Source organism: Ursus americanus, chromosome 3 (genome assembly GCF_024610735.1).
Source record: "Ursus americanus isolate L20-20 chromosome 3, mUrsAme1.1.p, whole genome shotgun sequence".
Classification (NCBI taxonomy): domain Eukaryota; kingdom Metazoa; phylum Chordata; class Mammalia; order Carnivora; family Ursidae; genus Ursus; species Ursus americanus.
In genome coordinates this window covers 25,844,767-25,872,373 of record NC_142129.1, presented here as the reverse complement: position 1 = coordinate 25,872,373, position 27,607 = coordinate 25,844,767, and the positions used below count along the sequence as shown (strand labels likewise).

Genomic DNA, 27,607 nt, shown 5'->3' with positions numbered 1-27,607 from the left:
TGACGATGTTTCCTTCTAAGACTTTTATATTTAAGTCACTGATCCATTTTGAGTTCATTGTTCTATATAAAGTAGGGGTCCAATTTCATTCTTACATGCAGTTATCTAATTCTTTATTCCCCATCCAGTGATCTTGACTCCCTTGTCAAAAAGTAATTGGCCATGGGTTTGGGGGTTGTTTCTGGGATCTTAATTCTATTCCCTTGGTTTATAGTATTTATCCACAGGCCTGCTATCTATCCATATGCTTGTGGACACACATTTTCCTTTTCCTTGGGTAAATGCCTGGGAGAGTAATTGCTGGGTTAAGTAATACATGTATTTTTATTTTTAAAGAAACCTGTCTTTTCCTCACCATGGTCAGTATCCTGCAGCTAGGTTTATTGACCCTCTCTGCAAAATTAGGATTTCTGTTGGTATCTGTCCCAGTGTATTCCACCAGATGCTGTTACAGTCTAAGTGATGAACTTTGAGCCATTCTGGAGAATTATTTTGTACTTGTTAAGGAGCAAGAATTTCCTGTCCCCTTTAAGTTGCTTCTAGCTGTGTTAAGAATCAAATTGACATGAGACAGAAGAAAATAAAATTTAATTTTGTACAATCCATACAGACATGAAAATTCTAAAGAAGTCAGGCCAAATGAAGTATGTAGGTCACCTTAGTTTAGGGTGGAGGAGGTAGGGATTTGGGACTTCAAAGGGAAGGAATACAATTCACAGGACAATAAGAAGAAAAGCAGACATTTGGTAATTAGATTCTTGTTCTACCATACAGATGAGTCACTCAGATAAATTTTCTCTGGCAATAACCCTTATCCTGAGAAAGACCCCCAATTTGGATTCTCTATGTAGTTAAGGGAGAAGCAAAAGTTTCTCTTGACCTTTCAGGGTTTCAGTTGCCTTTAGCTCAAAATAATCTTCATGCCAAGGTAGCCCGTATAGTTTCTTCCTCTCAAATTTCCCTGAGGTTTTTTAGAAATTAAAAGTTGAGCTGGTAGATGGTTACATGAGTCCCTTAGTCCTGAAAATAGATCAATTTAAAATCAGTTTAAACCGATACAGGTATAATCTCAAAGTTAAGTCTGTGGTTCAAGCAATTAGGCATTAGATAGACATTTCTACAGAAACAAAAGAAAAAAGAATGGTTAATGATCAGATCAAATTATAGACCAGTTTTGAGCTCTTAGAGTAGCCAGTCAAGAAGAGTTCTAGATGTCAGGCTTGAAGATTCTTCAGATAGAGGACAGGCCGTGGCAATCTGACAGATCTTCCTGGTTTGTAGTTCAAATGTTGGTGTTCTGTGGGTCACTCAAAAAGAAAAGGTTTGAAAATTATCTATACATGAGTTATTGTAGCTATTTCTCAGATGTTTACATCAAGTTGTTTGTATTCAGTTTGCAGGGGCTTCAGGAAAAAGGGTGGTTTTAGTTTTCAAATGATTCCGTGTAAGAAAGATGGGAGAAAAATATTAGTTTGGAGGGTTGTTGCCAAGCATTGGAGAACATAAATCAGGATCTAATTCAGTTTATAATGATATTAAAATCTAATATCTAGCAATTTTGGGGTGGAGTCTTTTGGGTTTTCCACAGAAAGTATGATCTGTGAAGAGTGAGAGTTTGACTTCTTTGCCAAATTGAATGCCTTTTATTTCATTTTGTTGTCTGATGGCTGAGGCTAGGGCTTCTAGTACGATGTTGAACAATAGTGAAGAGAGTAGACATACCTGTGGTGTTCATGACGTTAGGGGAAAAGTCCTCAGGTTTTCCCCACTGAGAATGATATTTGCTGTGGGTTTTCATATAAGGTTTTTATGATACTGAGGCATGTTCCCTCGATCCCTACACTGTGGAGAGTTTTAATCAAGAAAGGATGTTATATTTTGTCAAATGCTTTTTCTGCATCAGTTGAGAGGATCATATGGGTCTTCTCCTTTATTAATGTGATCTATCACATTGATTGATTTGTGAATGTTGAACCAACCTTGCAGCCCAGGAATAAATCCCACTTGGTCGTGGCGAATTATCCTTTAAACGTACTGTTGGATCCTAGTGGCTAGTATCTTGGTGAGAATTTTGGCATCCATGTTCATCAGGGATATTGGTCTGTAATTCTTTTTGGTGGGATCTTTGTCTGGTTTTGGAATCAAGGGAATCTTGGCCTCATAGAGTTTGGAAGTTTTCCTTCCTTTTCTATTTTTTGAAACAACTTCAGAAGAATAGTTGTTAATTCTTTAAATGTTTGGTAGAATACCCCTGGGAAGCCATCTGGCCCTGGACTCTTGTTTGTTGAGAGATTTTTGATTACAGCTTCAATTTCGTTCCTATTTATGGGTCTGTTCAGGTTTTCTATTTCTTCCAGATTGCCTAATTTGCTGGCATATAGTTGCTCATAATATGTTCTTGTAATTGTTCATATTTCCTTAATGTTGGTTGTGATCTCTCCTCTTTTATTCATGATTAATTTGGGTCCTTTCTCTTTTCTTTTTGATAAGTCTGGTTAAGGGTTTATTTATCTTATTCTTTCAAAGAACCTTTATTAGTTCTTTCAAAGCTTCTACTTTCATTGATCTGTTCTACTGTTCTTGTGGTTTCTATTTCATTGATTTCTGCTCTAATCTTTATTAATTCTCATCTCCTGCTTGGTTTAGGCTTTTTTGCTGTTCTTTCTCCAGCTCCTTTAGGTAAATGGTTAGGTTGTGTATTTGAGACTTTCCTTGTTTCTTGAGAAAGGCTCGTCTTGCTATGTACTTCCTTCCTAGGACTGTACTCCAAAGGTGTTGAACAGTTAGATGAAAGACCTAAATGTGAGACAGGAATCCATCAAAATCCTAGGTGAGAATATAGGCAGCACCTTCTTACACGTTGGCCACAGCAAATTCTTGCTGGACACATCTCCAAAGGCAAGGGAAAAGCAAAAATGAACTATTGGGACTTCATCAAGATAAAAAGCGTCTGCACAGCAAAGGAAATAGTCAACAAAACTAAAAGGCAACCCACAGAATGGAAGAAGATATTTGTAAAGGGCTAATATCCAAGATCTATAAAGAACTTATTAAACACAACACCCAAAAAACAAATAATCATCATACACACAATAGAATATTACTTAGCCATCAGAAAGGATGAATACTTACCATTTACATCGACATGGATAGAACTGGAGGGGATTTGCAGAGTGGAATAAAAGTCAATCAGAGAAAGACCATTATCATATGGTTTCACTCATATGTGAAATTTAAGAAACAGTTCAGAAGATCATAGGGAAAGGGAAGGAAAACTGAAGGGGAAGTCATCAGAGAGGGATATCATGAGAGACTCAACTAGCGGAAACTGAGGGTTGCTGGAGGGAAGGTGGCTGGGGGCATGGGGTAACTCAGTGATGGGATAAGGAGAGCATGTGATTTGATGAACACTGGGTGTTATATGCAACTGATGAATTACTGAACTGTACATCTGAAACTAATGTACTATATGTTGGCTAATTTAAAAAATCTAATATCTACAGAGGGGTGTTATTGAACCATTTTTTTGTCTATAATCACTCTCATTTTCACCAAAGACAGCCAAATTAACCTCGATTTGCTTCAAAATAAGTATAGTTTCAAAAAAACAGAAAAAACATAGCCTAATTATTTATAAAAGCACAGCAAGAATAGCAGCTGACCATAGAGGCTCTTTGCTGGAAGTTTTTATAAGGAATCTTTAGATTGAACTTTTAACTTCTTGAGGCCAGAAGCCAAGCCAAATACTTGCCATTAGACTTCACCTGCAAAATCTATAGATCTGACTGGAAACCTTGAAAAGACAGATTCAAATATTCTAAGGTTCCTGCACCTGCCAGGAAATGACCTTCTTTATTAACTGGGCCAGGCTGCTGTGTAGCAAGGTACCAGGCTGATATTTCTTTAAGGGCTTCAAAAAGTCAGTTCCTTAAAGCTATCTGGTCATATCTGAGTCTATGCCTATCTCTCTCAAATATGACATTCCAGGAAAAGCCTTGGAAATATGTTTCCAATTATGTCTCACCATAAGTAGAACAGATTCTTACTGAACTTATATTATTTAGCAATTTATTGATTTATATAAGAATACTGAGAATTCTTTTTAAAAGAATTTTTATTTTTTATTTGTCAGAGAGAGTAAGAACACAGGCAGACGAAGAAGCAGCAGGCTCCCTGCTGAGCACGGAGTCCAATGTGGGACCCCGGGATGATGGCCTGAGCTGAAGGCAGATGCTTAATCAACTGAGCCACCCCAGCATCCCCTCACTGAGAGTTTTTGAATTCTGCGGAGTTCAGGTAGGAAGTAAAGATAAATGTTTCAATTCATCCACAAAGGTATGTATTATGAAATTGCTGTTAAGTCAGTTTAAGAGAAAAAGTTTTCTTAAATCTATAAAAACAAAGCATTTAAAAAATTAGCAATGTCTCAAATGAAAAGCTATAAATATTATAATCAATAGTTCCAGAAATTTTTACCTACTTTAATTTTATGATCTTAAAGAAGTGTGTTCGGAGTTCTTTCCACAAGTCTCATTGAACATGAAGCACAGTTGCAGGACACTTTTATAAAAGAATCTGAATAAAAGTTTGTAAATAAAACTTTAGAAAAATGGCCATGCTTAAAGATCTGTTTAGAGTACATTACAAGCAGTTGACAAGGAAATTTGGTTATTTCTGTGACTAACAACACTGCAAGAAAGCATAACAGAACATCAGATTTCTAGGAGTTTCATACAATTTTTAGAACACTTCTTTTAATAATATATCCAGATAGATATAATCCAAGAGGGCTTCATATCATGTTCTAAACAATGCTTCCCATGTAATTTAACATACCAAATAAGCCTAATTAAATTTTTCATAAAAATATTTTCAGTTGGATTGTGGATAAAAACACTTCACTTTAGAATTTGATTTTGGGAAGTATGTAAAAAATATATCAAAGGGTTTGAACATTTGATTAAATATTACTTCATAGTGATTTGTGATCCTATTATCCATTTAACTAAAGTGAAAAGTGAAAGATATCAAAGGCAAATATAGAAGGTTACCTTTTTGTGAGCAAAATTTAGTTTTTTCAAATTTTAAATTTAAATTTGTATTTTATTGACGAATAAATAACATACAGTGTTAATTTCAGAGGTACAATATAGTGATTCAACAATTATATAGATTTCTCAGTGCTCATTAAGATAAGTGTACTCTTAATCCCCTTTATCTATTTCACCTATCCCTCCACCCACCTCCCCTCTGGCAACCACCAGGTTGTCTTTTTTTCTTCATTTGTTTTGTTTCATAAATTACATATATGAGTGAATCATATGCTATTTGTCTTTCTCTGGCTTATTTCACTTAGCATTTTATCCTCTAGGTCCATCCATGTTGTTGCAAATGGCAGATTCTCATTTGTTTTTATGGCTGAGTAATATTTCATTTCATATATATCTATATACTATATGATCTATATATGTAGATATATATAGATACATAGCTCACATTTTCTTTATCCATTCTTTTATGGATAGACACTTCCCTAATCCGGTGAAGGAAACAGATATCCAGATTTCAAGATAGACAACAAAACTGTAGTAATCAAAACAGTACAGTACTTGCACAAAAACAGACACATAGATCATTGGAAAAAGATACAGAGCCCAGAAATACACCCACGATTATATGGTCAATTTATGTATATTCTTGCCTCCTTTGTCAATGGGGAAAAGACAGTCTCTTCAATAGCTACATAGACAAGAATGAAACTGGACCACTTCCTTATACCATAAAAAAAAAAAATTCAAAATGGATGAAGGACCTGAACCATAGAACTCTTAGAAGAAAACATAGGTAGTAATTTTTTGACCCTTGGCCACAGAAACATTTTTATAGATAGGTCTCCTCAGGCAAGGAAACAAAAACAAAATCAATCTATTGGGACTACAACAAAATGAAAAGTTTTTTTTTCTTTTCAACATCTTTTTTGTTTCAAGTTCTTATTCAAATTCTATTTAGTTTGCATATAGTGTAATATTTGGTTTCAGGAGAATTTAGTGCATCATCACTTACATATAACACCTAGTGCTCATCACAAGTGCCCCCTTTAAGACCCATCCCCTATTTAGCCTATCCCCCACCCACCTCCCCTCATCAACCTTCAGTTTGTTCTCTCTTAACATCTCATAGTTTGCTTCCTCTCTATTTTTTCTCTTTTTCGTCTTCCTCTTCCTATGTTCATCCGTTTTGTTTCTTAAATTCCACACGAGTGAAATCATATGGTATTTGTCTTTCTTGGACTTATTTCATTTAGCTTAATATCCTCTAGCTCCAACCATGTTGTTTCAAATGGCAAGATTTCATCATTTTTGATGGCTGAGTAATATTCCATTGTGTGTGTATTAGATAGTGCAATACCTAGTACTGCAATTGCTGGGTCATAGATAGTTCTTAACTTTTGGAGGACCTTCCATACTGTTTTCCAGAGTGGCCGCACCAGTTTGTATTCCTACCAACAGTGTAAGAGGGTTCCCCTTTCTCTACATCGTCACCAATATTTGTTGTTTTCTGCCTTGTTTCCATAGTTTTGCTATTGTAGATAATGCTGCTACAAACACCAGTGTGCCTGTATCCCTCTGAATTAGCATTTTTGTATTCTTTGGGTAAATACCTAATAGTGCAATTGCTGGATCATAGGTTAGTTCTATTTTTAATTTTTTGAGGAACTTCCATCAGTGTGGCTGCACCAGTTTGCATTCCCACCAATAGCAGAAGAGGTTTCCCCTTTCTCCACATCCATGCCAACATCTGGTGCTTGCTGTGTTAATTTTAACCTTTCTGACGGATGTGGGGTGGTATGCATGGTGAAGGAAACCATTAACAAAAGGCAACCTATGGGATGGGAGAAGATACTTGCAAATGATGTATCTAGGAAAGGGTTAGTATTCACACTCTATAAAGAGCTTACATAGCTAAACACCAGAAAACAAACAAACGAAAACCAACAATGACAAAATAACCCAGACTTCCAGGGAAGATGGTGGAGTAGGGGATCCAAAGCTCAGCTCATTCCATAGGTACACCAACATCAGTTTAAATAACCAGCAAATGACCCAAACACTGGCAGAACACACTCTTCACAGATAAACATAGGGAAGAGGCCACATCCAAGAGTGTAGGAAGGGAGCAGATACAAGTTGGGAGCCAAACAGACCTGGTGACTGTCCATGGGAGGAACACCTCAGGCATGGAAAGGGAAAAGAAAGAGACCTGCACTGCACCCCAGGCATGGGGAACCCACACAGCAAAGACAAATCCCAATAACATTTGGCTTTGAATACCAGAGAGGCATAATTTTGTAGTACTTATAGTCAGCAGGAAGGATAAGGAGAGACTGAATTCTACCCCTTAAAGAAATAGCACAACAAATAGCTCCTCTGAGAAATAGCAGTTTGAAAAATGCCTGGGGTATACCAGAGGGAGATTTGTTTACTAATCTCAGAGCTTGTGTTGGAGGGGCAGGCATCGTTGGGAGAGTTCTCCAAGGACAAAAGAGCTGGTAGGCACCATTTCCTCCTGCACACCCCAGCCAAGAAACATGGACATCTGTAGGAACCAGGGCAGTGTCAACACTCTCCACCTAGCTTGCTAGCAGTGCTCCCCACCCCCCTTGTACCTGGCCTGACTCTACAAGAGTTTTGAGCAGCTGAGATCCCCTCCCACAGACCACCACTGTGGACGTTGCTGGCACTGTGTGCCTTGCCTCTGTGCTCTACTGCTGACTCAGCCCCTCCAGCCCTGCAGCAGGAGTTTTTAAAGTGGCTCCAAACCTGCCTGCATGAATAGCAGACTTCCACAAACCTTGCTAACACTCCCACCGTCTCTTATGAACCCACCTACGCCAGTAGGCCTTTGGCAAGTGTCTATCCAAAACAATGCCATAAGCCTGGCACTGACAGGGGCCAGCACCACTCAAAAGTGACCCCTGACCCAGAAAGAGTGGAAAGAAAGCCACACACACAAGTTCACTTATTGCCCCAGCAGGGGGCTCAGGCCCCATCCACCAACATAAGCTTCTCAGGGGACAACACAAGGAAAAAAGTCCCTGCGGTTTGGTGCTACTGCATCTCAGCAAATGCCTGGTTTGACTCAACTCAAGCCCAGTGAGGCCCTAGACTGGTCCACTAACAACACAGGGACAAAAACCTCGCCCCAAACAGGAAAGAGAGTCACTGTGCATGAGTGGACTAAAGGCAAAAGCAGCTTAGCCACAACAGTAGGGCACAAAAAAACACATAGGCGATATCCATGAAGTGCCAGGTTCTGGTGACTAGGGGTACTGCATTACAGGGCGCCATAGGACGTCTTCATAAGGTCACTACTTTGAAAAGCAGGAGATGTAGCTGACTTGCCAAACACATAGAAACAGAGAGTGAGATAAAATGAAGACATATAGGAATAGGTCCCAAATGCAATAACAGGACAAAATCACAGCAAGAGAGCTAAGTGAAGCAGATATAAGTAATATGCCTGAGAGAGAATTAAAGATTCTCCACTAGACTTGAGTAGAGGAAATCAGTGAAACTGTTAACAAAGAGATAGAAAAAAATAAGAACCAATCAGGGATGATCACAATAAGTGAAATAAAAATACACTAGATGGAATAAATAGTAGACTAGAGGAAGCAGAACAGATCAGTGACCTGGAAGACTAACTAATAGAGAGCAAGCAGAACAGATCAGTGACCTGGAAGACTAACTAATAGAGAGCAATCAAGCTGAACAAGAGAGAAAATATAAAAATGAAAATAGACAGGGAACTCACTGATACCAACAAACATAATCACATTTGCAATATAGGGTTCTCAGAAGGAGAAGAGAGAAAAAGGGACAGAAAAATTATTTGAATAAATAATAGCAGAGAACTTCCCAAACCTGGTAAAGGAAATAGAAATTCAGTTCCAGGAGGCACAGCAAGCCCCAACAAAATCTACCCAAAGAGTTCCACACCAAGACAAGTAATTAAAATGGGAAAAAGTAGCAATAAAGAGAGAATTTTAGAAGCAGCAAGAGAAAAGAAGGCAGTTATATACAAGGGAAACTCCATAAGGCCATCAGCTGATTTCTCAGCAGACACTTGGCAGGCCAGAAGAGTGGCATGATCTATTCAAAGTACAGAAAGGAAAAAAACAAACCTGCAGCTACAAGACTTTACCCAGCAAGGCTATCATTCAGAATAAAAAGAAAGATAAAGAGTTTCTAAGACAACAAACAAAAGTTAAAGGAATTCATTATAACTGAACTGCCCCTAAAAGAAATGTTAATGGGGATTCTTTGAGTGGAAAGACCATAAGTGAGAGTATGAAAATTAGGAAGCACAAAAGCAGTAAAATTAAGTATATCTATAAAAATCAGTCAAGGGATTCACAAGGATTGACAAAACAAATGTGTATAAATATGACACCATATACCTAAAACTCGGGGGCGGGGAGTAGGAGAGGAGTAAAGAATGGGTTCAAACTTAAGCAACCATCAACTTAATATGGATCTCTACGTACAAAAGATGTTATATATAAACCTAATGGTAACCACAAATAAAAAAACCAGTAATAGATATACAAAGAATAAAGAGAAAGCAATTCAAGTATATCACCAAAGAAAGCAAGCAAAGCACAAGAAAGAGAGCAAGAGAAGAAAGGAACAGAAAAGAACTGCAAAAACAAACTGGCAATAAGTACATACCTATCAATAATTACTTTGATGGGGGTGCCTAGATGGCTCACTTGGTTAAGTGTCTGTCTTTGGCTCAGGTCATGATCCTGGTGTCCTGAGATCGAGCCCTACATTGGGCTCCCTGCTCAGTGGGGGGGGGGGGGGGGCTGCTTCTCCCTCAGACCAGTAGACACATAGACTGAAAGTGAAGGGATAGAAAAGAATTATTCATGCAAATGGAAGTAAAAAGATGGGGTAGCAATACTTATATCACACAAAATAGACTTTATTTTTTTTAAACTTATTTGAGAAAGAGAGAGAGGAGAGGGGCACAGGGAGAGAATCTTTAAGCAGACTCCCCACTGAGCCCTGATGTGGGGCTCAATCTCTCCACCCATGAGATCATGACCTGAGCCAAAACCAAGAGTCAGATACTTAACAGATTGAGCCACCCAGGGGCCCCATAGACTTTCTAACAAGAGAAAAAGGACACTATTTAATAAAAAAGGGGAAAATCAAATAGGATGTAACTGTAAATATTTATACACCCAACATGGGAGCACCCGAATATATAAAGCAGCTAATAACAAACATAAAGGAAGTAAATGATAGTAATACAATAATAAACCTTAACACCCCACTTACATTATTAGGTGGATGATTCAGCAGAAAATCCACAAGGAAATGGTGGTTCTAAATGACACATTGGACCATATAGATCTAACATATTCAGAACATTCCATCCTAAAACAGCAGAATACACATTCAAGTGCACATGGAACATTCTCCAGAGTAGATCACATATTAGGCCACAAAACAAGTCTCAAGAAGTTCAAAAAGATCAAAGTCATACTATACATCTTTTCTGACCATAATCTTATGAAACTAGAAATCAACCAGAAGAAAAAATCTGAAAAGAAAACAAATAAATGGAGGTTAAATAACATGCTACTAAATAATGAATGGGTCAACCAAGAAATTAAAGAAGAATCAAAAAATACATGAAGACAAAGGAAAATGAAAACACAACAACCCAAATCTATGAGATGCAGCAAAACCTTTCCAAGAGGGAAGTTTATAATAATGCAGGTCTACCTCAAGCAAGAAAAAGAAGAATAAAGCTCAAAACTGGTAGAAGGAAGGAAAAAATGAAGATTAGAGCAGAAATAAACAAAATAGAAACTAAAATAACAATAGAGCAGATCAATGAAACCAGGAACTGGTTCTTTGAAAGATCAACAAAATTGATGATCCCTTAGATTAAGAAAGAAAAAGGAGAACTCAAAGAAATAAAATCGGAAATGAAAGAGGAATAACAACTAACATCACAGAAATACAATTATAAGAGAATATTATGAAAAATTATCTGCTAACAAATTGGACAACCTAGTAGAAATGGATAATTTTTTAGAAACATATAACCTCCCAAAACGGAATCAGGAAGAAATAGAAAATTTGAACTGACCAATTACCAACAATGAAATTGAATCAGTAATCAAAAAACTCCCAACAAACAAAAGTCCAGGACCAGATGGCCTCACAGATGAATGCTAGCAAACAATTAAAGGAGAGTTAATACTATTTTTCTCAAACTATTCCAAAAAATAGAAGAGGAATGAAAGCTTCTAAATTCATTCTATTCTATTTGGTATCTGCTACACCCTGATACCACAACAAGATAAAAACACACATGTGCGCACACACACACACACACACAAAGGAACTACATGCCAATATCTCTGATGAACATAGATGTAAAAATCCTCAACAAAATTTAGCAAACTGAATCTAACAAGACATTTAAAAAATCTGTCACCATGATCAGGTGGGATTTATTCCCAGGATGTACAGTCGCTTCCATATTTACAAATCAATCAACGTGATACAGCACATCAATAAGAGAAAGGATAAAAACCATATGATCATTTCAATAGATGCATTTGACAAAGTACAACATCCATTCCTGATAAATACCCTCAAAAAAGTAGTTTTAGAGGGAACATACCTCAACATAAGAAAGGCTATAAATGAAAAACCCACAGCTAATATCCTCAGTAGGGAAAATCTAAGAGCTTTTCCTCTATAGTCAGGAACACAATAGGGTTGTCCACTCTCACCACTTCTATTCAACATAGTACTGGAAGTTGTAGCCAAAGCAGTCAGTCAACAAAAAGAAATAAAAAGGCATCCAAATTAGTCATGAAGTAAAAATTTCACTATTTGCAAATTAGTATACTCTATATAGAAAACCCTCAGGACTCCACCAAAAAACACTTAGAATCAGTAACACAAATTTAGTGAAATCACAGGATGCACAATCAACGTACAGAAATGTTTCATTTCTATACACCAATAATGAAGCAGCAGAAAGTGAATTAAGAAAAACCCATTTACAATTGTACTAAAAATAATACCTAGGAATAAACCTAACCAAGGGGGTAAAACATCTGCACACTGAAAACTATAAAATAGTGATGAAAGAAATTTAAGACAACACAAAGAAATGGAGAGACATTCCATGCTCCTGAGTTGGAGAAACAAAATTGTTAAAATGTCTATACTACCAAAAGAAATCTAAAGATTTATTGCAATCCCTATCAAAATACCAGCAGCATTTGTCACAGAACTGGAACAACAATCCTACAATTTACATAGAACCACAAAAGACCCTGAATAGCCAAAGCCGTCTTAAAACACAAAACTAGAGGTGTCACAATTCCAGACTTCAAGTTATATTACAAATCTGTAGTAATCAAAACAATAAGATACTGGCATAAAAATAGACACATGGATCAATAGAACAGAATAGAAATCCCAGAAATAAATCCACTATTATATGGTCAATTAATCTTTCGCAAAAGAGGCAAGAATATGCAATGGAAAAAAGATTCTTGAACAAATGGTGTTGGGGAAATCTGGACAGCTACATGCAATAGAATGAAACCAGGCCACTTTCTAACACCATACACAAAAATAAATTCAAAATGGATTAAAGACCTAAATGTAAGACCTGAAACCATAAAAATCCCAGAGAAGAGCACAAGCAGTAATTTCCCTGCCATTGCCATAGCAACTTTTTTCTAGATAAATCTCCTGAAGCAAGGAAAACAAAAATAGAAATAATACGATCCAGCAATTGCACTACTTGGTATTTACCCCAAAAATACAAAAACACTAATTCAAAGGGATACATGCACCCCTAAGTTTATTGCATTATTTTTAATAGCCAAATTATGGAAACAGCCCAATGCCCATCAATAGATGAATGGATAAAGAAGAAGTGGTGTATGTGTGTGTAATATAATAAATATTATAAAATTTTATTATATTATTCAATTGTAAGAAAAAGAATGAAATCTTGCCCTTTGCAACAGTATGTCTGGAGCTAGAAAGTATTATCCTAAGTGAAATAAGTTAGAGAAAGATACATACCATATGATTTCACTCATATGTGGAATTTAAGAAACAAAACAAATGAGCAAAGAAAAAAAAAAGAGACACAAACCAAGAAACAAAGTCTTAACTATAGAGAACAAACTGATGGTTACCAGAAGGAAGGTAGGTGGGGGGATGCATGAGATCGGTGATGGGGATTGAAGAGTACACTTATTGTGTAAAAAAAAAAAAAAAAAAAAAAAAGACACTTCTCATAATGGGCACTGAATTGTTGAATCACTATAGTGTACACCTGAAATTAATATAACATTGTACGTTAACTACACTGGAATTAAAATAAAAACCTTAATAAATTCTCATGAGAGGTATACCAAACTGAAACATCATGTTGCAGTTCATGTTAGCAACGTTTACAATGATGTTTATTGATGATTCTGAATGTTTGTTTTCAAAATTACCTCAGTGTCAACAAATTTTCATTAGTTTCACTTCCAGTTCTGAAATCAATGTTTTCCGAGGTTTTAAATACGTGTGGTCTTTCAGTTTACTATACCGTTCTGTATTATAGACAGATAATTGGCAGTCTAGCAGGTCAGAAAATCCACTGCATGATTATGCCTCTATGATAGGGAACTGTCCTTTGTCCTTTGGTTTCCAATTCAGTAATAATCAGCTCTACCATATACTACACCAAGTATTTGTGCCGCCTTCTTAGTTCCTAGAGCTGGCCCTAGGAAAATAGTGATATGAGTGAAGTCTGTCTGCAATTCTACATTCATTTTTTCCTCGAATTATGTTTTTTCTCTTCTCCTCATGAAAACTTCTCTGGGGAACTACTCTGAAGAGCTTATCAATGCTAATCACTTTAATTATTATTCTGCTGAAGGGAATTTATATTTAATGGAGGTTAAAGGAATAAAGCACTAGTTATAGAATTTTAGCTATATGAAATTTGAAAACTGGCTGGAGAAAGGCTCTTTGGCAAAAGGAGTGCAAAAAAGGGAAAGAGGATGATGCTTTTAGAATCATGCTCTGAAAGAAATTCCCCCATTCTAAGCCAATTCAAAATGATCCCTAAATAGGACCACTCACCTCAAATCTGTCATCTTAAAAAAAAAAAAAAATCCAGAAAACAAAAATGGTATGTTCAGAATTAAATGGAGTGCACAGATATAAGCTATTTTTATTTATCTATAGAAGGTTTTGCATCACCTTAATTGGATTAAAATATCTAGGTCATCATTTGCATCTGATTCAAGGTGGTTAGCTCTCAGGGTGACTGGGAACTGGCTGTACATTAGACCTATGAAAATCAGAATACAAAATAGAGTTCAAGTAATAATGTACTGCTTTTGTAAAATTCAGTTACACATCTTTACTCGAGTTGATAAATATCACTGATCATTTGATCTTAAAAGATCATTTGGCTATATCAATATTTAAGCTTCCGACATTGGAAGGTAAAACTCAATATTAGAACCAATCCTTTATCTTATGTTTACCAGACAATACAGGGACTATCAATTTGTTAAAACATGAGTTTCAAAATACAAAATGTGAGAATGTATAAATAACGTGCGATATATGTCACCCAGCTTAAAAACAAAAACCTCTGAGTACCAAATATAGAGAAAAATAAGAATTTAATTGAAAATGTAATGTTCTGGGGTGCCTGGGTGGCTCAGTCGGTTAAGCGTCTGCCTTCGGATCAGGTCATGATCCAAGGGTCCTGGGATGAGCGGTATCAAGCTCCCAGCTCAGTGGGGAGTCTGCTTGTCCCTCTCCTTCTGCCCCTCCCCCCTACTCGTGCTGTCTCTCTCCTCTCAAAAAATTAAAATCTTTTAAAAAAGTAAATGTATTGTTCTGATCTTTCATTCTCATTTCCCTTGAAAAATGATAATCTGCTATGATTTATTTTGAAACACATATGGTTTGGATCATTGGTAGAACACATGCTCCAGTTATACAATATTCTGACACCATCCTGTTATTGATGGTCCAAAGTGCAAACACCTTCAACAGAAGTAAAATATACTGATATATAGATAGATAGATAGATATAATAGATTATAATAGATTATATTAGATTATATTTTATATACAAATATATATCATAATATATAATATAAATACATATATGCATAAAATGGTAAACCAAAGAATAGGAGTCATTGAGTAATGCATTTTTGCTGTTTTCTGTGTCAATATCCAATACTAATATTTTGCTGATGGCTGAAAAAGTACCATCATGGATTTTTGAGGATAAATTAATCTATACTAGATATGCATCATTTATTCTTTTCTTGACCTGTTTTTCCTATGGAAAGTGTTCACCTCTTTTTTGCATTTACCTGTTTGAAGAAAAGTTAAATGGTATCATGCGGAATTCTTGGTGGTGAATCTTAACAAAGACAAGGGCCTTTACTGACGCCCAATAAAAAAGCTAATGTTCAAGGGATCAACACTACTCAGACCTAGATTCGGCAGTCTTTGGCAGCGGTTTCAGTACTGACAAAAAGTCTATGTGTAGTAAAGAAAATGACCCAAAGAACAAGGACCCTGTCAACTATTTAAGTCCTTATAGGGTTACTGTCCACACAATAGGCTCATGTTCAACTGTGTATGCGGTCCTTTTGTGCCAAGGTGGGGAGTGTGGCTGAGAAGATATGTACCTATAATATGTCCACTTAGAGATAACAATTTTACAATGACTACAAAAATGAAAAGCAATGAGTAATAGAAGAACATTGACTTTGGGAGAAAAAGAGGACCATCCTTGTTCCTTTCACTTAATTGGATGGCTTATCAGATTACCTTGGCAAATGAAGAATCGAAGACAATCTGCCAGGAAAGAAAAAGCATGCTGATAGCAGAATTATTCCAACCAGTATCCAAATACACCCTAAATGGAAAGGTTTCTCAGCTCAGCTGAGCCTGCATACTTGCTGCCTACACAGAGGAAACATCCGGAGTAGAAACTGTCACGTTGCCTTGACTGGTTACAATTTATATGTAACTTGGATATATTTAGCTAATATTATAATTCAGTGCACAAAGGATCCTTACCCATCTGAGAGCTGTCTCTAAACTGGTATTTAAAAGGAAGATCGGTAGGAGAAGGAAGGGTGGCTAAACAGAAGGGGGAATGAACCATGAGAGACTATGGACTCTGGGAAACAAACTGAGGGCTTCAGAGGGGAGAGGGGTAAGGGATTGGGATAGGCCAGTGATGGGTATTAAGGAGGGCACATATTGCATGGTGCACTGGGTATTATATGCAAATAATGAATCAGGGAACATTGCATCAAAAACTGGGGATGTACTGTATGGTGACATAACAAAATAAAAATTATTTAAAAAAATTAAAAGTAATAGTTTTGAATTAATTACCTGGTATTTCTCAAGCACCATGGTGTAAAACCATCAGAAGCCTTTGGCTTTAGCATTGATTCTTGGGTTTACTCAGAGTGAAACCTGGAAAAGTGTCTGTTTCTCAGTGCCTCAGCTGTCTGTGAATAATTTGTATTCCCTTCTCTTAGGGTAAAATGTGATAATAACTGAAAAAATGCTTTTTGAACCATAGAGTAAGATACAAGTGGGAGGTTTTATCATCGTCATCATCCTGCAGGCATAAGCATTTCATTTAAGCCTCTTAGTGGCTGAAAAGAACAGTGTCCTGTACACTTATATGGCTGACCAACTCTCTTGCTTGGTGGGTTGTTCAGGGCTGTCACCTGTTGTGCATGGAGTTGGAATAAATTCCACAATGTGACATGGTGTGGTAAGGAATAACCTTTGGGGTCAGAGTTAACCAAGCAGAGGATGCAGGCAGTCCTCAGTTTCACACCATCCTGTGGAGAGCGAAATCCATTCTGTTACTAGAGGAAACACCCTTCTACCTGTCAGTCTCCTCGTACAGGGCAAGTTTGAAGAAGGGATCTGCTCAGGGGAAAATAAGCAGGCTGTTTGACATAGACAGTCTGTATGAGGGAGCTGCTCACTTACTAGGGTCTGAGCAAGCCAGGTACCTTGTCCCATTGACCAGGGGACAGCTGGAAAACAAAGTCTGTGGATGTCTTTTCCACGGCAGGTGGAGAGAGCCACCCATCCTGTGGAAGGCTGAGACTGGTTCCTCCGCTAGCTGGGACAGTCAGGATACCCTGACATCAAGCAAGCTTACTGTTCAAGCACCGCAGAGTGAATGAATAGGCAGCACTTTCACAAACAGCACTGATCCTGGTAGGATACTGACTCATTACCCATCCCTCTTTGAGAAAGACCACTTTATTCCTTCCTAATTCCCAAAAAATGGATCTCGGGAAAATTTCTGATTTCTGCATCATGCATAACCATTTTGTAAGAGGTGTTTTGGCATATGCAGTAAGAGTGCGTGGGATCTGGAGCCCGTCTGTCAGGCCTCAAATCCCAGTTCGGCCGAGGAGTTCTATGACCATCAGCATGTTAGTATCTCTGACCTTCAGTCTAGTCACCTGTAAAGCACAAATTACAAAAATACCTGTCCCATAGATTCCTGCAGCTATTAAAGCACTGAGACAAGCATCTCCTAGATACAAAATACTAAATAACGGTTGCTATTTCTTAGACCTTTAAGTTTGATCATGAAGCATTAAAGGTCTTAGAAGCAACACTTGCTGACTGAGGAAAGGAAAGGAAATTTATTGATCCACATATATTGATCCCCTACACTGTTCCGGGCACTTAATCCTCAAATAATCTAAGGTTTAGAAATAGCCAAAGTAAAACCAATGAATCACTGAAGTACTAATTAGTAAAAATGTATTGTGCACACACTGAAAAAGGCAGCTTGCAAACTGGGAACACTCAAACCAAAACATGGAATGAGGCTCAAGGGTATATTGTTATAAAGCGGTTTATGCAGTGAGAAAGCACTGACTGTTTATTCTTCACAGTGACTGGCTGTAATATTAGATCTTTGTAAATGATAGGGAACTGGCCAGTTGTTATCTCACATCAACCTTGGGGGTTTAAGTTTTGGTTGTGATTTTTCAGAGGCATAAGCAAGAGTTGACCCAGGTCAAGTTAGTCTTGCAAAATAAGCTAACTTAAGCTTTGTTTGTATGACTAAACTGGTTCTGTCCTTTCAGGGAATTTTCAAGGCTGGTCTCCATTTGTTTTTGGTTTTATCAGGTCATAAGTTGTCTTCATTTACAGGTGAGAAAATTGAAACCCTGAGTGACTGTCTGAGGTCACCCAGCAGATAGCCGATGGAGGAAATCTCGGGGCCATCTGACTCCATGACCTTGCTGCTTTCTCTGTATCATTCTACGTCAGCAGCGTTGTTCCTTCTTTCATTTTTTCTCTCACCCACTTCCCAATTAGAATTATTATAAAGCACATTTATATACGGTTCCCACAGACATGCCCAGAGGCACTCTCAGAGAGATATAATTACCCAGAAAAGAATGTGCATATCTTCTTCCTTATAATCTCGTGACAAAGGAAAAGTTCTTTTAAAAACACTCATTTCTTCCAGTGTTTCAACTCCATGGCAGATGCTTGTCTAGAGATACAAACAGGCATCCGTCTCCTCACTAACATGCACACACGCATAAGCATAGTAGAAATCAGGGTGAGGGCAGAGTGGCGTGTGGAACAAAAGGTGAGCATATCATCTGCAGTAAAGTTGCAAGGACAATAAGACTCAAACTCCAACTCAAAACCAAAAATTAGTTTTGCATCTGAAAATTAGTTTGAATCAGATTGCTGCTTCAATTTGGAAAGAAAAAGAAAGCCAACTAGTAGCTGTAGGAAGTAGGAATACAAATTGTTTACTGGGAGAGATTGTGGAGTTCCGGGAAATGTTGGGTAGAAGACCAGACATTGCTTCCTAAGTCTAAGAAGGTGCCAGAACACTAAAACTCCAGAAAACAAAATCAATCAAACAACAGAAAAGGCTCAAGTCTATGGCAAATTACATCCTGAGTGGGGTCTAGGTCTAAGTTGGGTAGTATCTTTGAGGAGAAGGGAAATGGGGGTAAGGGCACAGTACCTCTGTTCAAGGAATGGTGTGTGAACCATGTTAGAGGCACCATTCCAGAAGGACTTGGGGTCTGCCAACCTCTGGGCCAGTGAAGCACCTACAGTGACCAAAATAGAAGTTAACTTCCCTCATAACCAGCAGCATCCTTGGATGGCTGACATGACAGTCCACTGAGTGCTACCTCCCAAGTCCTATGGGAACGAAAAGATGGTAGCTTTTAAGAAAATATAGGGACTCTCTCTGCCGTATATCATTAACCACTGAACCAAAGCAAAGGAATCACTGCACAGGGCTGGTGTTTCTGGGACCCCAATACAAAGTAAGGAATTTAAAAAAATTTGCTTGTCCACTGACTAGATATAGCCCGATAAACTAATTTTATAAGCATGTGCATGCACACACACACACAAAGTTATAAACACACTCTATATTCTTTGCACCTGAGTGAAGGGTCAGAGGGGTCTTGTAATAAAACTTAGAAATTGTCTGTGGAGGGCTGATAATCAAGGCCTTCATCTGAGTTCAAGAGCCATGGTTTCCTTTATAGTCTTTTGGATTTAATTCTATTCAGCCAAAATCAGTATTCTGAGAAGGGATCCATAGGCCTCACCCAATTATCAAGGGGTAATGGCATTAAATATGTTAAGGCCCCCGCTCTAGGGGATCCTGATGAAGGAGGAAGAGGAACTGGCAAATATTGCTGCTTCAGTTCTGACCTTAGAGCTCTGGACAGGGTAGGCAGGACAGTATCCTTGACCATGGTGGACACATGTCATATTAACATCACTCCTCCTCTAAAAGGATGGTTGGTCTCACTACAAATGTAAAAGTATTCTCTATTCTTTCAGAAACCTCTATATGCTATGTTTACTTGGATACCTCCTAAATATCTTTTATGATATGAATATTCTATTTCAAAGAAAAAGTTTTTAAAATTGCCATTTTTATACTAAACATCATATCCACCTATTAGATTTGTAAGAGCTCTCCAGAGATAGTTGAAAACATGCCATATTAATTTAAGCATCTACTCTTTTCCACACATGTCAAAATAAGTTATATCAGGGAAAATAATGCACATTTCTTACCTGATTATAATTTCCAGTGTCATATAGCATCTTCAGTAAATACTAATTGCTACTAACTGGCATTTGATTGAAGCGGTAAAGAGGTGGATCCATTCTGTTTCACTAATTGATTCAAGTTGGATTTTGGCCAAGTCTTATAACCTAAATGTCCAATAATAAGGGAATGATTAATTGAATCTTAGCACATCCATATGACAGAATAATGTGAAGCCATTAAAATGGTATTTTAGAAGAATAGTTAGTAAAATTGGGAAATGCTTATAATAAATTTGCTATCAGTACCTTGGAGAATAAAATCTAGATTCATCCTCCTGGACTCTAAGGTCTTACATAATTGGGCCCCTGCATAACTATCCTTCCCATCTTAAACACCCTCAGTCATCACATGGGTCTTTATATTATTTCTGCAACATTTCAGACTTTTCCACCGTCAAGACTTTGCATTAGCTGCTCCTACTGCCTTCCATATCTTCACCTGGACAACTCCTTCTTGTCATTGAGAAGGGTCTTTCCTGACGCTGACTCACTTTTTAGTACATCACTTTGTTATATGACTTATTACTTCTATCTGATATTGCCTTATTTTTAGGCTTTTTTCTACTCCTATTAGAAGGCAAGCTCCTTGAAAATTGCACTTAGTAAATATCTAACATGTATTTGCTGAATGAATAAACCAGTAATTTTTTATTTCAAAAGTAAAAATATGTATTTTTAGAAATCTTTAAATAACATACAGAAAAAAGAATATAAATTACCAATAATGACTCCGTCTAGGTACAATTTTATTATAGACATGCAGGTATATATTAAGGCACAGACACATAAATATAACACATTTGAGGTCATCTAATTTTATTCCCTCTTAAGTTCTCTTTTCCTTATTACTTAGATTTTTCCCTCTTCTCTGTGAAACAAATCAAATTTCCCTGATATACTCCTGTATTACAGTTTAGTGATAATTTTAATTTCCTGGGAATCACTCTTCAGAGCTTATCAATGTATCTGTTTGCCCCAAATAGTGCTCTTCCAAAGAAGGATTTTTCTACTTGTATTTTTCTGCACTTCTAAACTGGAATAGAGCACAGTGATGTGATAGTGTGGAGTGCTGTGGGACATATAGAGATGCAACCACTTTTTCCTTTGTGGTGGGTTGGGGAAGACCTCGGGAGGAAGTGACTTCTCAGCTGCAATACGCCCACGTCAGCCACACGAAATTTATGAGGCAGAAGACCTGAAAGGTGGGAGAGGCAGGGAATCCTAAACAGAACTGCTGTATGCACAAAGGTCTTAAGGGAAGAGTCCATTGAACTTTAGGAGGGGAAAAAAGTTGTTCAGGTTACTAGTGCACAATGTGTTGGGGCACTTTTGATGGTGGGGATATAGGCAGAAGCCAGATAAGGAGGGTTCCTTGTTAAGCGGTTTATCTTAAGGGGGATAAGAAGCCTTTTAAGTGCTTTCAGCACAGAAATATTAGGGTGAGTTTTGTATTTTACAAAAATCATCCAAACTGCTCATGGAGAAATATGGAAAGAGAAAAAAGGATAACTTGTGTGCCTATACGAACATATAATGAATATTTTTTTCATACCCAGAGGGAGGAGACAAGAAAGCCTACATGTGTTATAGACCTATTTCAACCATCCAGGCATCAGGCAACAGAAAAAGGAAGTAAGGGTAAGGTGTCTTTGGTGGCTGCTTCTGGTGAAACCCTTGGAGACCCTCATTATCAGGTCAAAAGTTATCTTCACTTGTTATTATATCATCACTAAATAAGGGTCACCATGATTTAGCTGGCATGTAGTTATCATAAGGGGGCCATAAAATACTGTCTTTCCTCATGGATAGCAGGGCCACCTGTAAATTCTTTCCCTAGATGGTCTTTGCGTGGTCGGGAAGTACCAGCAGGATCTCTACTTGCAACCCTACCTTACTTTGTTCCCGAAATACAAGACAGTAGTGCTTTTTCCTGGTGACCGTTCCACATGCTGACCAGAGACCATCTTCCTACACATAAGACCAATTGCAGATTGGCTGGTCTTCCCCTCCATCTGCTCTTCTCGGCACTGTAAGTTTCAGAATTTACTTGATATCTCTGACACATGGATGGGGCCCTTCTCTCCTTTTTCTTACTTATTCCTGTCTCCCTCTACCCCATTTTCACAAATATTCCTTTAGTCTTTTCGAAGATCTTGTTTGTGGAAGCAGGGTTTTAAAAAGAGATAGAATAAATTAGAGTATACAAGTCAGTGTCACATCTTAGAAACTGACATCGTTTTTCACAGCATAGAGAGAGATGGTTTATTATTTGGGGGACATTCCTAAGCCTTTTGTAATCCACCAAACTTTGTTTGGCTCCTTATATTCATAATAATGGGGACCAAAGATAAGAAAAATCTTTCCCCAAAAATCAAAGACAAAAAACCCAATCCTCTTGGTGCGGTGCCCATTCCCTCACAGCTACTCAAAGACTTCACTCTTGTCACTATTCTTGTTGTTACTTGTTGTTGTGTTAGTTTCTTGTTGCTGCTATAGCAAATTACTAAGAACTCAATGGCTTAAAACAACAAATTTATTATTTTACAGCTCTAGAGGTCAGATATGTGAAAGATCTCTTCTGGGCTAGAATCAAAGTGTCATCAGCTAAGCTTCATTCTTTCTAGAGACTCCAGTGGAGAATCCATTCCTTTCCCTTTCTAGCTTCCAGGAATGGCCCACATTTCTTGGTTTGTGGTCCTATTGCTCTGACTTCTACTTCAATAATCACATCTCCTTCCGTGACTCTGACTGTCCTGTCTCTCTCTTATGAGGACTCTGCGATTACACTGAGTGCATCTGGAAAATCCAAGATAATTTCCCCATCTCGAGACCCGTAAATTTAATCACATGTGCATAGTCCCTTCTAACATGAAAGGTGAGATAGGCATAGGTTCTGGGGATGGAGGCATGGGCATCTTTGGGAAGGATTATTCTGCCTCCCACACTCCTGCATCTTCAATTTACAACAATTTTACTCAGTCTTTGTTTCTTCTAATTTACCTTTATGCTTTTATATTCTTATTTGTGAAAAGTAATAAAAGTTGTACATACTATCTAGGGTTACTCTTCTCAGAGTAAATGTTTTGAGAGTCTGGCACATATCACACACTTAAGAACCTACTATTACTATGGGGAATAATAGAATTTTATAACCACCTTCATGAGGTTACGAACTCCACCATCCACATGTACTTATGGTAAGACTTATGAGGTGATACATGAGAATTTAATAAGATATAATACTTTAGTGATTGATTCTGGGAACATAAACGCTCAAATTATGAACAGTATCGTCATTGAATTACCCTTGAAGAATCATCAATATTTTAGCAACTGTAGCAAAAAATTATGAACAGATTATTTGCAATATTGGCTTCCTTTCCCATCTGTAACAAGGTAAAAACATGCACATTTGAGTATTTTCAGTCTTTTTCCTTCCTGTGAGTTCAAGAAGAGTTTTTTTTTCCTCGAGCTTCTCTATCCCCACCCATATCTATTGAGTGTCCCTTCTGCTGATCGGCTATTTCTTTAGGTTTTTGTGATGCAGTTTCAAGATAACAAATAGAGGTGCATCAAAACAGAGCACCATGAATTCAGGACAGCGAGTGGAAAGAAAGATAAATTGAGCATCATTGGAAAGGGTGTTGTCCCCTCAAGAGAATAGAATAGTGGCTTAAATAAAAAGAAGTAGGGATTCAGAGTTATAGTCGGGGAGGGAGATTTTGAGGTAATCAGTTGTAACTCTAGGGAAGGATACTGATAATGACAGAAATAGAACACATTTTAAACATTTTCAGGGCAGCGAGAATTTTTTTTTTATCCTTTGACATTATTTGAGAGATGCCAGTAAATAGTGATTTCTTTTCATTACTTTCAGTTGCTAGGTTCTATGTTTTTCAACCTAACTCTATGCTTTGGTCAGTGAAGCTTAGTTTTTGTTTGAATTCTATATCATCCAGGGGATATGTTACATTCCCTCAAATTGCTTAAACACTTCCATGTCAATCATACTTACCCAGCAATTTACAGTCCATCTTCCTTCTCCACCAACAATCTTTGTCACTTCCTGTCCCTCTTCTGAGAAGGAACTGACCCTTCTTCAGTTCAAATTCACCTTCTCCACCTGCTCTAACACTATCATTCTTTCCTTCAACTATAAGCATATCCTCAAAATATATACCATCATACTTTATTGATGCTGCTTTCCTTATGAGCTAGTGCTCTCATTCTCCCTTTTACAAATAAACTTTGTCAAAGACTCTACAAAAATGACTAGCTCTTTCCTGTCTAATTTGCTAAACTCACTTTGATCTGTTTTTTATTTTAATAAGATAGAAAAGGCACTTGTAATAATCAAATCCAGTGCTGTCTATTTAACTTGACTATGCTAGAGCATAATAATATTGATCATGCTTTTCTCTCTTCCCTGTAATACATTATTTCTATTTTCCCCCCTCAGCTCACTGTAATTATTCTCCTTCTGGATTTTTTCTTGCTCTGTCCCCAACTGTTCGTAAATCCCATGATTCCATATTTGACCCTTGACCCTCTAGACTTGCTTTTTTGATATTAAGTTCTACAGATTTAATGAATACCAATGGACATTCCCAACTAAATAAAATGTAAAAGGCCATACACAATTCCTCTATAAAGCCTCTTGTGTTTCCTATTTCTTTAAATGAAAGCAGTGGTGTTTCTATTAATGGAAGTGTCTAAAGTTGCAAACTCATGTATTCTTGATACGCTTTACTGCAACCCCATTTCATCTGGCTACAAAGCACCCACTGAATATGCCTATGTTAATTGTGAAATTCTTCTCCTTCCTCCGTAGCACTATCAGTTCAGATTTCCTTTCCCAATTCTCTCAATTACTTCGAGTCACTGAACTGAGCCTTCTTGCAATAATTCTTACTCTCTGCTTTATCCTTTTCACAGACTTGAGCCTGGCACTCCTTACTTTGTTTTCAGTCTTGGCCAGGAAAGGATGATATATAAGTCCTTTACAGTATGGCCACAAATTCCCTTCATTCACTCACCAAGCCGCATCTCATTTTTAACCATGCCAGTTTTTACAACGGTATGCAGAGCTGAGGAGAACTACCGTGAGAACACCGAGAAGAAACTCTCGAAGGCACAGAGCAACACGGTTTCAGGCAGTGTTCCATAGCTGTGAATGCTGGCAAGAAGCTCTCATGGACAGAGCTCTTGAGCACAGAGTAAGAGGTTAGTTGAATCTGTGGCACTCCAGAGGCATGGTCATAAACATTTGACAAGCACTAAAAATGGTTCAGAAAGGGCTAACCACTGGCAACGCTACAGAAAAAAAGAGTTACTTGGCATCCATTTCCATTTCTGAAACCTTCTTCTTTGTTACTTCCCCTCTTCTGTCCTCTCTCCCTTAATAAATATGCATAATATCTTTCAACCCAGGGGCTATGACTTGCCCAGGGACCCTTTCTAGGAATGGCTTACCTTGACATTTCCTGATCCTGAATTTTTTCCCAAACTCATCTACCCTACCTTTCATTCACACAGAACAGGAGAACGATTTCTGTGGCAAATTACCCAACAGGCAGTTCTTTTTCTATTTTGTCTGTGGCAGATGGTACTTTCCAAAGATGGCTACATGGTATCTCTCATCTCATGTGTTTTCTAGAACCTTGCTACTTTCCTATCAAGACATGGAGGTTAATTCCCCTCCCCTAATTCTGAGCAGACTTGTGACTCATGTGTATCCAGGAGAGTGTGCCAAAAACTATACTATACTTATTTGAAGGCTGGCCTTACGAGGGTGCAGCACCCATCTTGTTGACTGAAACACTCACCTTTGGGGCCTTAGGCTTCAATGTGAGCAGTCTGGTTGCCTAGAGGAAGCCCAAAGTAGCCCACGTAGAGAAACCACAGGGAAGGGCCCTGAAATCCATGGAAAGAGAGAGAGATGCTTCCAGTGAATTTCATCATTTGCTGTTCCAGTGCTAATCCCTGTCTGACTGTAAGCACATAATATATTCTGAGCCCAAAGTGTCCAACTGACCCAAAATTCCCAACTCATAATACATGTAATAAGTTAAAAAATTGTTTTAAAAAAACAGATTTTGTTTGTTTCTCCAACCCTCTACTCCATATTCAGAGTAAATCCATTTTGTTAAAGGTAATTGAAGTTTTCCCATTCTCTGGCTTGGTTTAAGAATAAGCATTGCTTAGATGTGACTTAATTATGGCCAATAAAATATGAGGCAATATTTTCTGGGAAGTTCTGGGAAGGAAGTAAACATATAATAAAAAATGCATTTTCTTCCAGTAGGTATCTTCTCTAGAAATGGTGCTAATCTATAAAATGCACACTAGGGGTGACAATAAAAAGACAGAAGGAACCCGGGTCCTTCACACTATTGATGAAATGAATTAGCCAAACCTGGAAATGCTCTGATATATAAGGGAATATATTATGATTTAGTTAAGAAATTTGACTTGAGTTTTCTGTTATTCGCTGCTTAAATCATCATAACTTTTTAAATACCTCAATATGAATTCATGTGGTAGTAAAGGATTATCACTATATCCCTTGCATTATGATTTTGGAATAAGGATGATCAGAATAAGCAGGGCAAGAAAAACATTAAGAAGTTGGCAAAATAATCCAAAACCAAAGCAGAGAACTCGTTATAAAAGGTTACCAGGCATCAAAGTGACTGGACATATAATAAACTAGTACCAGGATATCTGAAACAAAGCAGTGTTTTTTAATTAGGAAAACCACCAGGAATCATCCAAGCGACTAGTCCTCAGGAGCACAGCTTTCTGAGTGTCTGGGGGACTAGGGAGACTAATAGAATAAATTATAAAGCACACGTAAAGGTAGCATTCTCATTTTACAGAGCAACCTAAAACAGGGACAAAGTGATGGACTTATGGTCAGTGAACTGGAGAGAACTAACTCAAGACATTTACCACACGGTGGGCTTGTGTTGAGACCATAAAAACATGAAAGAACAATGAGGTATCTTACTAGTACTGACCACGTGAACAGGCAATAATATTAAATTAGTGCTTATTTTGTATTAGACATTATTCTAAGGACTTTACATTTACCAACTCATTCAATTCTCCAGAAAACCCTATGAAGCATGCATGGTAATTCCTTCCTGATTTTCAGATAAGGAAACAGACCCAGAGAGGTTGAATAGCTCACTCACAGTCTTTCAGTTAGTAAGTGCAAGTCTGAGATTTGAACCCCATGCACCCCCACCCCAGAGCTTATGTTTTATCCTCTGTGCTGTATTTTGAGGATGATTTACATGGTCTTGTTTGCAGTAATTCCTACTGCTTCCTTTAGGTTGGCTCAGGAGCTGGAAAGAAATGAA

At 37.6% G+C, this 27,607-nt stretch overlaps 2 long non-coding RNA genes across 3 annotated transcripts in view; one reads left to right on the top strand and one right to left on the bottom strand.

Moving 5' to 3' along the window:
* LOC123788998 (uncharacterized) overlaps positions 1-27,607 on the top strand; it is a 286,821-nt gene that overhangs the window by 218,776 nt on the left and 40,438 nt on the right. For both annotated transcript variants that reach the window (XR_015723874.1, XR_006778631.2), the window contains exon 9: positions 4,133-4,296. This is a non-coding gene — a long non-coding RNA (uncharacterized LOC123788998). The remainder of the gene's footprint in view (positions 1-4,132; positions 4,297-27,607) is intronic.
* Positions 20,212-27,607, bottom strand: part of LOC148110350 (uncharacterized) — a 190,512-nt gene continuing 183,116 nt past the window's right edge. The window contains exons 2-3 of the long non-coding RNA XR_015723875.1: positions 26,069-26,156; positions 20,212-20,348 (exon numbers count right to left, since the gene is read on the bottom strand). This is a non-coding gene — a long non-coding RNA (uncharacterized LOC148110350). The remainder of the gene's footprint in view (positions 20,349-26,068; positions 26,157-27,607) is intronic.